Genomic DNA, 11568 nt, shown 5'->3' with positions numbered 1-11568 from the left:
AGTCTAGGTGATTGCAATCAATGTAACGCTGCCCGGTGCTGGTGCTCGTATACTCTTCAGGTGTCCGTACAATATAGGAATCTCTTGTAATGGTTGAATTTTGTACCTTCTGGCGCTTTGTAGTAGATGTAGATAAAACTGGATAAAATACAAGCAATATTTTTGTGATTTGTCATTTGGTTTATATGGAAAACGAATTTCTCTCCTTCCATATTCTGTATAACACTGTCTGTCATAGGAAAATCCTTAGTGGTAATCCTTGGATAATAAATATATGCTGATACAACTGTGAGCGCCCTCTTGTCTTTCTATTTATTTTATATATTATTATTTTTTTTTGTTTATTGTAACTTTTATGGCATCAGTTGTCATGAACGACTAAACAGCTTGGCTATCCGTGTATGTATTCTGATTGGTGGGAGGCAAAAAGGCCGTGGTCTTCTGGATAGGGTAGAAGTAGGGAACCTTGGCTCTCCAGCTGTTGCAAAACTACAACTCCCATTATGCCTGGGCAGCCAAAGCTTTAGCTTTGGCTGTCCAGGCATAATGGGAGTTGTAGTTTTGCAACAACTGGAGAGCCACGGTTCCCTACCCCTGGGATAGGGCATGTTCAAATCCAGCATGCCTGATCCTCCTCCTCCTCAGCATCTGCTGCTGGGCGTAGTTGGTGTCCTGACAAATGGGGAGGAGAGGGTTATCACTTCCACAGTGTTTCTTTGCTCCTGTCAGTGCTGCCTCTTGTTTTGTCATTACTCCTCCCAACCTATGTGACACTCCTGCTCCTGTCAGTGCTGCTGCACATACTCCGATATACGGTTGAGCACTGGAAATTGGGCTTTAGCAGTTTATGCAGAAGTGGTCGATTTTAAAGTGTCACCTGTTGTTTCCAAAAACTCTCGATGTGTCATAGAGATATGGCAAAAGTTTGCACACCCGTACCAGTCTGGAAAACGAGCGGGAAGAAGACTGTAAGAAAAATTCGGGCTCCATTATAAGGAGCGGACCGCGCTGCAGAGCTTCTTCTCCACGATCAGTACAGGTATGAACACTCAGACCCGGACTGATCAAAACTTTTCACATGTCTCTATGATGTCAAAAGTTTTTTTTTTTTTAAACAATGTGTACAAGAAGTGTGGGCCCGTACTTTTTTTTTATTTAAAGGGGTTATCCAGCGCTACAAAAACATGGCCACTTTTCCCCCTACTGTTGTCTCCAGTTCAGGTGCAGTTTGCAATTAAGCTCCATTTACTTCAATGGAACTGAGTTTCAAAACCCCACCCAAACTGGAGACAAGAGAGGGGGGAAAAGTGGCCATGTTTTTGTAGCACTGGATAACCCCTTTAAAGAGCCTGGGAAGAGGTGGCTGAACTAACAATATGCATCTAACTCCCAAATCCAGCGCTGAGGTCCGCTGTCTCCTGCTCCAGTTTCCAGTCCCCTGTCCGCTTCCAGGTCTGAGTGGGGACCCAGGTCGTGATGTGTTAGACCCGCTCAGCCAGTCAGCGTCTGAGACCCCAGCGATGGATCCGGTGAGGTAGGTGCATGTTGTTTTGTCCAACTCTTTTGGAAAAAAAAAAAAGTCAGAGCCTAGACTTTTCCTTTAACATGGTGACGGGGACTTTCCCCGCCCATCTGATTTATGGGCCCTCAAAAAAAAATAAAAAATAAAATGCAGATCCGTTTTGTTATGAGCAAAATAATATTTATTAATACAGTGATAATGCTGAGCTCCTGAAATAAAAGGAATAAAACGCTCTGAATAATGAGGCTGGGGGGGGGGGGGGGGGGGGTTAACTATCACTGTGATTAATAAGTCTGTGTTCTCAATCTTATCCAATTGCTAAAAAACTATTTTCAGTTCCTGCAATACTGCTAAAGGCCACTAGATGTCGCTGCAGCTTTTGCAGAAATCTAGAACAGTGCAACAACCGTCCATCCATGCTGCTTTTCTATTTCTACAGCAGCATGGGCTATGTTCACACACCGGCAAAATGATGGCTGCTTTTATTGGATGTTTGTATAATAACAGCTGTTATTATAAATGACGCCTTTCATTTCAACAGTGTATGAAGATAGACTTGAACCTCAGGATAGTTAAAGGGATATGCTGGCAATTTTTTTTTTTTTTTTTTTTTTTCGTTTTAAGTCAACTGGTGTTAGAAAGTTATACATATTTTTAATTTACATCTATTTAAAAATCTCTAGTCTTTCATTACTAATCAGCTGCTGTATGTCCTGCAGGAAGTTCTTTCCAGTCTGACACAGTGCTCTCTGCGTGACAAACTTGACAGCAAATCCCCATAGAAAACCTCTCCTGCTCTGGACAGTTCCTGACATGGACAGAGGTGACAGCAGAGAGCAGTGTGTCAGACTGGAAAGAATACACCACTTCCTGCAGGACATACAGCAACTAATAAGTATGGGAAGACTGGAGATTTTTAAATAGAAGTAAATTACAAAACTATGTAACTTTCTGAAACCAGTTGATCTGAAAGAAATACATCTTCACCGGAGTACCCCTTTAATTGTAAAATAACATTTTCCATTAAAATTTTAAAGCTTTAGGTCATAAAGCTGAAGAGATAGTAAGTAAAACATATTCCTTCCTTTGTACTGGGCATAGATAGTATTACATGGCTTCCTGGTTTGCAGTATTTAAAGCACCTGATTTATATAACCTTCTTCGCAGCTACGCTATATACTTGTATTAATGTACAGCAGCACAGAGTATTTCAGGAAGACAGTTTCCTGTTTCCCGCTTTAGCCCCATATCTAGATAGATCCCGCTGCTCGCAGTAATGGATTTCTGGAGTGGACTTTGCCCCATGCACTTTGTCTCCGAGTTACGCTATCACAGCAGCCGGTACGACGGTCATTATAAATTATACATAACACTGCCACCTGTGTGCCAACCTGGCTGCACTGTGCCAACACCGGAGAACAACGGCCCTTCATGGATGAGAAAACCATGGCCACTTTCTTAGGTGTCATACCTGTATAGGAGATGCGGCACTCCGAGTGAGCTAAACTGCAGTACCAGACCAGACCTGCAGATGTGTGTGGCGCTCTTTGTGGAAGAAAGAAGTTGTTTTTTTCTAATGTTGTACAACCCTTTCAAAGTTAAAGGGGTATTGTTTTTTTTTTTTTTTTTTTGTTCTTTCAAATCATCTGGTGTCAGAAAGTTATATAGATTTGTAAATTACGTCTATTTAAAAATATCAAGCCCTCCAGTACTTATCAGCTGCTGTATGTCCTGCATGAAATAATGTATTCTTTCCAGTCTGACACACTGCTCTCTGCTGCCACCTCTGTCCATGTCAGAGCAGGAGAGGTTAAATTAAAACGTTGCAACAACAGCTGGGAACTTCCCTTGTGATGCACAGCTATATGACTTGTTCAATGTGCTGTACCTGGTGCTGAATACAGAGCATTGATACCTTGCTCTATGGCACTTTGCCCACCTGAGTGCCGACCGGTGATGGGGAACTTCCCAAGGGGGTGGCATCAGGAAATGCTAAGGAGATACTGTATATACCATTTATGAGAGCAGTAACTTGGTTAGGTATATTACTCACCATCATCATCACCACAGTGTAGAGATGAACGCTTTGTAAATCGTTATTTCATTTTTTTTCCTTTTTTGCTGCCTTCACTAAATTTTTATTTTTATTTGAATATTCAATAAGTATACAGAATCGGAACCTCGAGGATATCTCCACCCATTCCAAGTAACGTCCGCGCAATTCTTCTTTCTGACCTACAACCACCTATCGCTGTTAGCCCACACCTTGCAGTTACACCTTTAGGCTATGTTGGCCATGTTACGTCTGTCGTTTTGGTGCCAAAATTATTAATAAACAGAACTCTTTTTAAAGAGAAAAAAACAGATGACTTTTCACTTTTTTTGTTTTGTTTTGTTTTAACTTCTTCTTCTTTAAGTTCTTAGAAAATCAAATAAAAAAATCTATCTGTCTATCTATCTGTCTATCTATCTATCTATCTATCTATCTATCTATCTGTCTATCTATCTATCTGTCTATCTATCTATCTATCTATCTATCTATCTATCTATCTATCTATCTGTCTGTCTATCTATCTATCTATCTATCTATCTATCTATCTATCTGTCTGTCTGTCTGTCTGTCTGTCTGTCTGTCTGTCTGTCTGTCTGTCTGTCTGTCTGTCTGTCTGTCTGTCTATCTGTCTGTCTATCTGTCTGTCTATCTGTCTGTCTATCTGTCTGTCTATCTGTCTGTCTATCTGTCTGTCTATCTGTCTGTCTATCTGTCTGTCTATCTGTCTGTCTATCTGTCTGTCTATCTGTCTGTCTATCTGTCTGTCTATCTATCTGTCTATCTGTCTATCTATCTATCTCTCTGTCTGTCTGTCTGTCTGTCTGGAGCATGCTGGAGTCCATCAGAACCCGAACGTTCAGCATTTGATTAGCAGTGGCTGCTGAAGTTGGATAAAGCCCTAAGGCTATGTGGAAAACATGGATATAGTCATTGGCTGTACCCATGTTTTCCAGACAACCTTAGAGCTTTATCCAAGTTCAGCAGCCCCCGCTAATCAAATGCTGATCGTTCGGGTTCTGATGGACTGGAACCCGAACCTGGTTCGCTCATCTCTAATCTATATTTATCTCCTATCTATCTATTATCTATCTATCTATCTATCTATCTATCTATCTATCTATCTATCTATCTATCTATCTCCTATCTATCTATCTATCTATCTATCTCCTATCTATCTATCTATCCATCTATCTATCTACCTCCTATCTATCTCTTATCTATCTCCAATCTATCTATCTATCTATCTATCTATCTATCTATCTATCTATCTATCTATCTATCTCCTATCTATCTTTCTATCTATTATCTATCTCCTATCTATCTATCTATCTATCTATCTATCTCCTATCTATCTATCTCTCCTATCTATCTATCTCTCCTATCTATCTATTATCTATCTATCTATCTATCTATCTCCTATCTATCTATCTATCTATCTATCTATCTATCTATCTCCTATCTATCTATCTATCCATCTATCTATCTATCTATCTATCTATCTATCTCCTATCTATCTATCTATCTATCTATCTATCTATCTCCTATCTATCAATCTATCTATCTATCTATCTATCTCCTATCTATCTATCTATCTATCTATCTCCTATCTGTCTGTCCCCCAGGAGATATCCCGCCATGTGTGCTCAATCCCTTGACCCTGTAATAAGGCCAGTACTAGCAGTAATAATAATGATAGTATTATCACCAGTAGAGGATGGGGATTATTACAGGTAATGGGATCTCTATGTCCTGAGCTCATGAACCAGTCTAACATGTGTGCTGTGTGCACCTGGGGCGAGCGGTTACCTGGGAGAGACAACACACACAGTCTCTACTACCCTGACACTGCTGTGACGGTGCCATTAGTGAAGCGGACACAGGCAGCATGTGTTCTGGGGGCGCCAGTGTCCCCCCTATCTCTGGACTGTCCCTGCTCCCCATCCACAGGCGTCATATAACACCTGCTGTAAAAGTCACAGTCCAAAGGGCGGCTTCCTTTATTTGCTCAGTCCTACCCTGCCCCATCTCCTGCCTGTCACCTGCTGCTGCCATCGCTCTGTGTCCCCTACTGTACAGCCGCCCCCCAAACTCCTGCCGCCTTCTATACACAGTGATGAGGGATACTGCTGACCCCAGAAGAGATTTGTGACCCCTTGGACTCCCATATATACAAGACACAGGTAAGAACCTGCTGTACTATAACTCAGCTGCTGGGACCGCAAACTCTCTGGGCTGAAGAGCTTACACTCTAGTGTTTGTATAGACCAGGGATGGGGAACCTACGGCCCTTCAGCTGTTACAAAACTACAATTACCATCATGCCTGGACAGCCATGATGGGAACTGTAGTTTCCAACAGCTGGAAGGCCGAAGGTTCCCCATCCCTGGCATAGATGGACTAGGTGGTCTTTTTCTGCCAATAATATTTTATGTTTTTATGGATTATGTACACTGCAAAATCCAGGCTGTTATTAAAGTGTATTTTTATATTTTTTAAAATAATAATAATAATAATAATAATAATATTTATTAAGGCTGTGCAGAATATCTGATAACTGAACTGTCCTGTTATTCCATGGAGAAAGAATACACTATATATGTATGTGCCCGGCACTGATATAGGCGGGTATTCTTAGTTACAGGACAATATATAAAAAAGAATCTACTAAATATCCCTGTTTTGCTTTGAATGGCGCCTAGATTTCATATTCTCTCATTGTTGCCTCCTGCTGAGTAATGTATATTGTATGAGATGCCAGAAGGAGAGGACAAAGGGAAGTAACACATGCTATACTAACCTGAAATCAGGTTCATTGTCCTGACACACCAATACTAAAGCTACTATGAAACTGCCATGTGTATAAGAATATAAGTATTATAATACTGACCCCTGTAACCAGGAATATAACTACTATAATACTGCCCCCTATGTAATACTGCTCCTATATACAAGAATATAACTACTATAATACTGCTCCTATATACAGGAATATAACTACTATAATACTGCTCCTATATACAAGAATATAACTACTATAATACTGCCCCCTATATACAAAAATATAACTACTGTAATACTGCTCCTATATACAAGAATATAACTACTATAATACTGCTCCTATATACAGGAATATAACTACTATAATACTGCTCCTATATACAAGAATATAACTACTATAATACTGCCCCCTATCTACAAGAATATAACTACTATAATACTGCTCCTATATACAAGAATATAACTACTATAATACTGCTCCTATATACAGGAATATAACTACTATAATACTGCTCCTATATACAAGAATATAACTACTATAATACTGCCCCCTATCTACAAGAATATAACTACTATAATACTGCTCCTATATACAAGAATATAACTACTATAATACTGCTCCTATATACAGGAATATAACTACTATAATACGGCCCCCTATGTACAAGAATATAACTACTATAATACTGCTCCTATATACAGGAATATAACTATTATAATACTGCCCCCTATATACAAGAATATACCTACTATAATACTGCTCCCTATATACAAGAATATACCTACTATAATACTGCTCCCTATATACAAGAATATAACTACTATAATACTGCTCCCTATATACAAGAATATAACTGCTATAATACTGCTCCTATATACAAGAATATAACTACTATAATACTGCTCCTATATACAAGAATATAACTACTATAATACTGCTCTTATATACAAGAATATAACTACTATAATACTGCTCCTATATGCAAGAATATAACTACTATAATACTGCCTCCTATATACAGGAATATGGCTACTATAATACTGCCTACTGTGTACAAGAATATAACTACTATAATACTGCTCCTATATACAAGAATATAACTACTATAATACTGCTCCCTATATATAAGAATATAACTACTATAATACTGCTCCTATGTACAAGAATATAACTACTATAATACTGCTCCTATGTACAAGAATATAACTACTATAATACTGCTCCTATGTACAAGAATATAACTACTATAATACTGCTCCTATGTACAAGAATATAACTACTATAATACTGCTCCTATATACAAGAATATAACTACTATAATACTGCTCCTATATACAAGAATATAACTACTATAATACTGTCCCCTATATACAAGAATATAACTACTATAATACTGCTCCTATATACAAGAATATAACTACTATAATACTGCTCCTATGTACAAGAATATAACTACTATAATACTGCTCCTATGTACAAGAATATAACTACTATAATACTGTCCCCTATATACAAGAATATAACTACTATAATACTGCTCCTATGTACAAGAATATAACTACTATAATACTGCTCCTATGTACAAGAATATAACTACTATAATACTGCTCCTATATACAAGAATATAACTACTATAATACTGCTCCTATATACAAGAATATAACTACTATGATACTGTCCCCTATATACAAGAATATAACTACTATAATACTGCTCCTATGTACAAGAATATAACTACTATAATACTCCCTCCTTATACAGAATGTTTCCAGGCTATGACATTAAACACTACAGAGAATCATGAACAAACAGTATAGCGGCACATGACACTGTCACAATATAGCGGTGGTGATAAGCCCTGAGTGTAGTAACTTTATGAGGCCACAACAGGAAACTGTAGTTGTAATGTGTGATTTTATAGAGAAGTAACATGTAAGGTGGAGTGTATGAGGAGGAGGATGATGATGACGACGATGACGACATCATCCACCTATGGTCACTGGCTGAGGAGTGATGGAATGTTGCTTATATTATATACCGATAGTACAAGGCTGCCAAAAGTTTAAAGGGGTACTCCGACGAAAATCTTTTTCTTTCAAATCAGTTGGTGTCAGAAAGTTATATAGATTTGTAATTTACGTCTACTTAAAAAAATCTCCAGTCTTCCAGTACTTATCAGCTGCTGTATGTCCTGCAGGAAGTGGTGTATTCTTTCCAGTGTGACACAGTGCTCTCTGCTGCCACCTCTGTCCATGTCAGGAACTGTCCAGAGCAGGAGAGGTTTTCTATGAGGATTTGCTGCTGCTCTGGACAGTTCCTGACATGGACAGAGGTGGCAGCAGAGAGCACTGTGTCAGACTGGAAAGAATACACCACTTCCTGCAGGACATACAGCAGCTGATGAGTACTGGAAGACTGGAGATTTTTTAAATAGAAGTAAATTACAAATCGATATTACTTTCTGACAGCATTTGATTTGAAAGTTTGTAATAATTTATTCCTGCTTCCTATGGCGCCATTGTTAAATCTTCCAGCATCTTTGAGCAGAAACATAACCTTGGCCCCAGTCATCAATCCATCTCCCTGTCATGTGAAGGGCGACTCACCCAGCAACACAATGTGTGAGGAAGGCGGCACTCACATCACCGCCATGTCTCCTCCCTGTCTGGGCTCATACAAGGGTGACCTGCTGGTCATGAGGTCAACTCTAATGTGACTGAGGGGACACAGGGCTGGGAAAATCCACTGTGATAGAATTATAGACACTCAAGGAACAACAACTCCCAGCTGAAAGATGTCTAAGTCTGCTGCGAGTTGTAGTTCAACAGTTTTGATTCTCCTTGCAGTACTTCCTGCAGGAAGTGGTGTATTCTTTCCAGTTGGACACAGTGCTCTCTGCTGCCACCTGGAGGATTATATTATGTATTGTATGATGTATTAAAGGAGAAGTTCGGCCAAAAGTATTTTTTTATTATGTTATTTCTTATGGAAAGTTAGACAAATTCCTAATGTACATTAATTATGAGGAATGCACATATAGGGCTATTTCCCTTAATTTAGTAGATCATGGAGTGTTCAAATTCTCTCAAAAACCGTGATGTCACGAATCAGGGGTCATTCCTATGGAGTGTCCAGCAGGGGGCGCACTATATAAAGAAGCCTATGGACTGTATTGAAGTGTATGGAAGATGGAATGTAATATAAAAAACTACACTTTATTGATAGACTATGTTTATGGAATAATTTGGGGAGCAAGGACACTTGCTCCCCAAAGGAGGGCACCGAGTGCATCTCACTGTCTCCTTCCTCCCTCCCTGCTCGGTGCAGTGGGACAGGTAGACACTACTACTTATCCCATCATCTGCTCATAGTACGAGCAGATGATGGGGGAGTAGTACCATGGAAATACCCCTCACCAAGCCCCCCTTCTCAGGTATATGTCAAAAACGCAGGGTGAACCCAGCCTAACCTCAAACCTGGAGAAAACTTTTTATTCTAACAAAATATAGTCTTAAAGGGGCACTCAGGAGGAGAAAAAAATGTTATTAAATCAACTGGTGTCAGAAAGTTATACAGATTTGTAAATTACTAGCTGCTGTATGTCCTGCAGGAAGTGGTGTATTCTCTCCAGTCTGACACAGTGCTCTCTGCTGCCACCTCTGTCCATGTCAGGAACTGTCCAAAGCAGGAGAGGTTTTCTATGGGGATTTACTGCTGCTCTGGACAGTTCCTGACATGGACAGAGGAGGCAGCAGAGAGCACTGTGTCAGACTGGAAAGATTTTTCCTCCGGCGTACCACTTTAGGACTATATTTTGTAAGGTAAAAAATTTTCCCCTGGTTTAGATGTTTATACATGATGCAATACATGATATCTTCCTCCAGGTGGCGCTGATACACAACAGTCTGAGAGAAAGAACCAATATTTGTAAACACCACCAGGTATCAGTTCAGTAAAACAAAACAGTGCACAGTAGGAGTGAGGCTGATGTGTGGGGGTCTGTGCACTGTGTGCGGTTACTGATACAGGAGGTGTGTGTGTAGTGTAAGGGAACAGGGTAGGAAGTGTATAGTGGTGTGAGAAAGTGTCACTGATGCTGGAGGTGTGTAGTGTTGGGGGTGTCAGTGATATAAGGGGTGTGTAGTATTGGGGTGTCAGTGATGCAGGTGGTGTGTGGTGTTGGGGTGTCAGTAATACAGGGGTGTGTAGTGTTGGGGTGTCAGTAATACAGGGGTGTGTAGTGTTGGGGTGTCAGTGATGCAGGAGGTGTGTAGTGTTGGGGTGTCAGTAATACAGGGGTGTGTAGTGTTGGGGTGTCAGTGATGCAGGAGGTGTGTAGTGTTGGGGTGTCAGTAATACAGGGGGTGTGTAGTGTTGGGGTGTCAGTGATGCAGGAGGTGTGTAGTGTTGGGGTGTCAGTAATACAGGGGTGTGTAGTGTTGGGGTGTCAGTGATATAGGGGTGTGTAATGTTGGGGTGTCAGTAATACAGGGGTGTGTAGTGTTGGGGTGTCAGTGATACAAGGGGTGTGTAGTGTTGGGGTGTCAGTAATACAAGGGGTGTGTAGTGTTGGGGTGTCTGTGATGCAGGAGGTGTGTAGTGTTGGGATGTCAGTGATGCAGGGGGTGTGTAGTGTTGGGGTGTCAGTGATATAGGGGTGTGTAATGTTGGGGTGTCAGTGATGCAGGGGGGTGTAGTGTTGGGGTGTCAGTGATGCAGGGGGTGTGTAGTGTTGGGGTGTCAGTGATATAGGGGTGTGTAATGTTGGGGTGTCAGTGATGCAGGGGGGTGTAGTGTTGGGATGTCAGTGATGCAGGGGGTGTGTAGTGTTGGGGTGTCAGTGATATAGGGGTGTGTAATGTTGGGGTGTCAGTGATGCAGGGGGGTGTAGTGTTGGGGTGTCAGTGTTACAGGGGGTGTGTTATTTTGGGGTGTCAGTAATATAGAGGAGTGTGTGGTGTAGTGGTGTCCAGGAAGTCCAACCTGCACATTCTGCCCCTGTCAGCAATGCAGAAGGTGTGGGTGAGTTATGGGGTGCTGATGTTACAAGGTTGCACTATGGGAGTGCCAGGGACACTCCCAGCTGTATACAGTATTACCAGGGACAGGAGGAGTATACAGGATGAGGAGGTGCAGCAGTAACCTGAATTTTTGAATGTGAGGAGTATCAGTATTTCAGGGTGCTCTTCTCTGCAGGTCAGCCATAGCCCAGTG

The 11568-nt window shown here is 40.7% G+C and overlaps 1 protein-coding gene across 1 annotated transcript in view; it reads left to right on the top strand.

Moving 5' to 3' along the window:
- Window positions 1-5577: 5577 nt before the first annotated feature.
- Window positions 5578-11568, top strand: part of LOC138786344 (phospholipid-transporting ATPase ID-like) — a 123072-nt gene continuing 117081 nt past the window's right edge. The window contains exon 1 of the mRNA XM_069963305.1: window positions 5578-5755. The gene's annotated coding sequence lies outside the window, so the exon portion shown is untranslated. The remainder of the gene's footprint in view (window positions 5756-11568) is intronic.

Source organism: Dendropsophus ebraccatus, chromosome 3, assembly GCF_027789765.1.
Source record: "Dendropsophus ebraccatus isolate aDenEbr1 chromosome 3, aDenEbr1.pat, whole genome shotgun sequence".
Lineage (NCBI taxonomy): Eukaryota > Metazoa > Chordata > Amphibia > Anura > Hylidae > Dendropsophus > Dendropsophus ebraccatus.
This window is presented reverse-complemented; position numbering and strand designations above follow the sequence as displayed.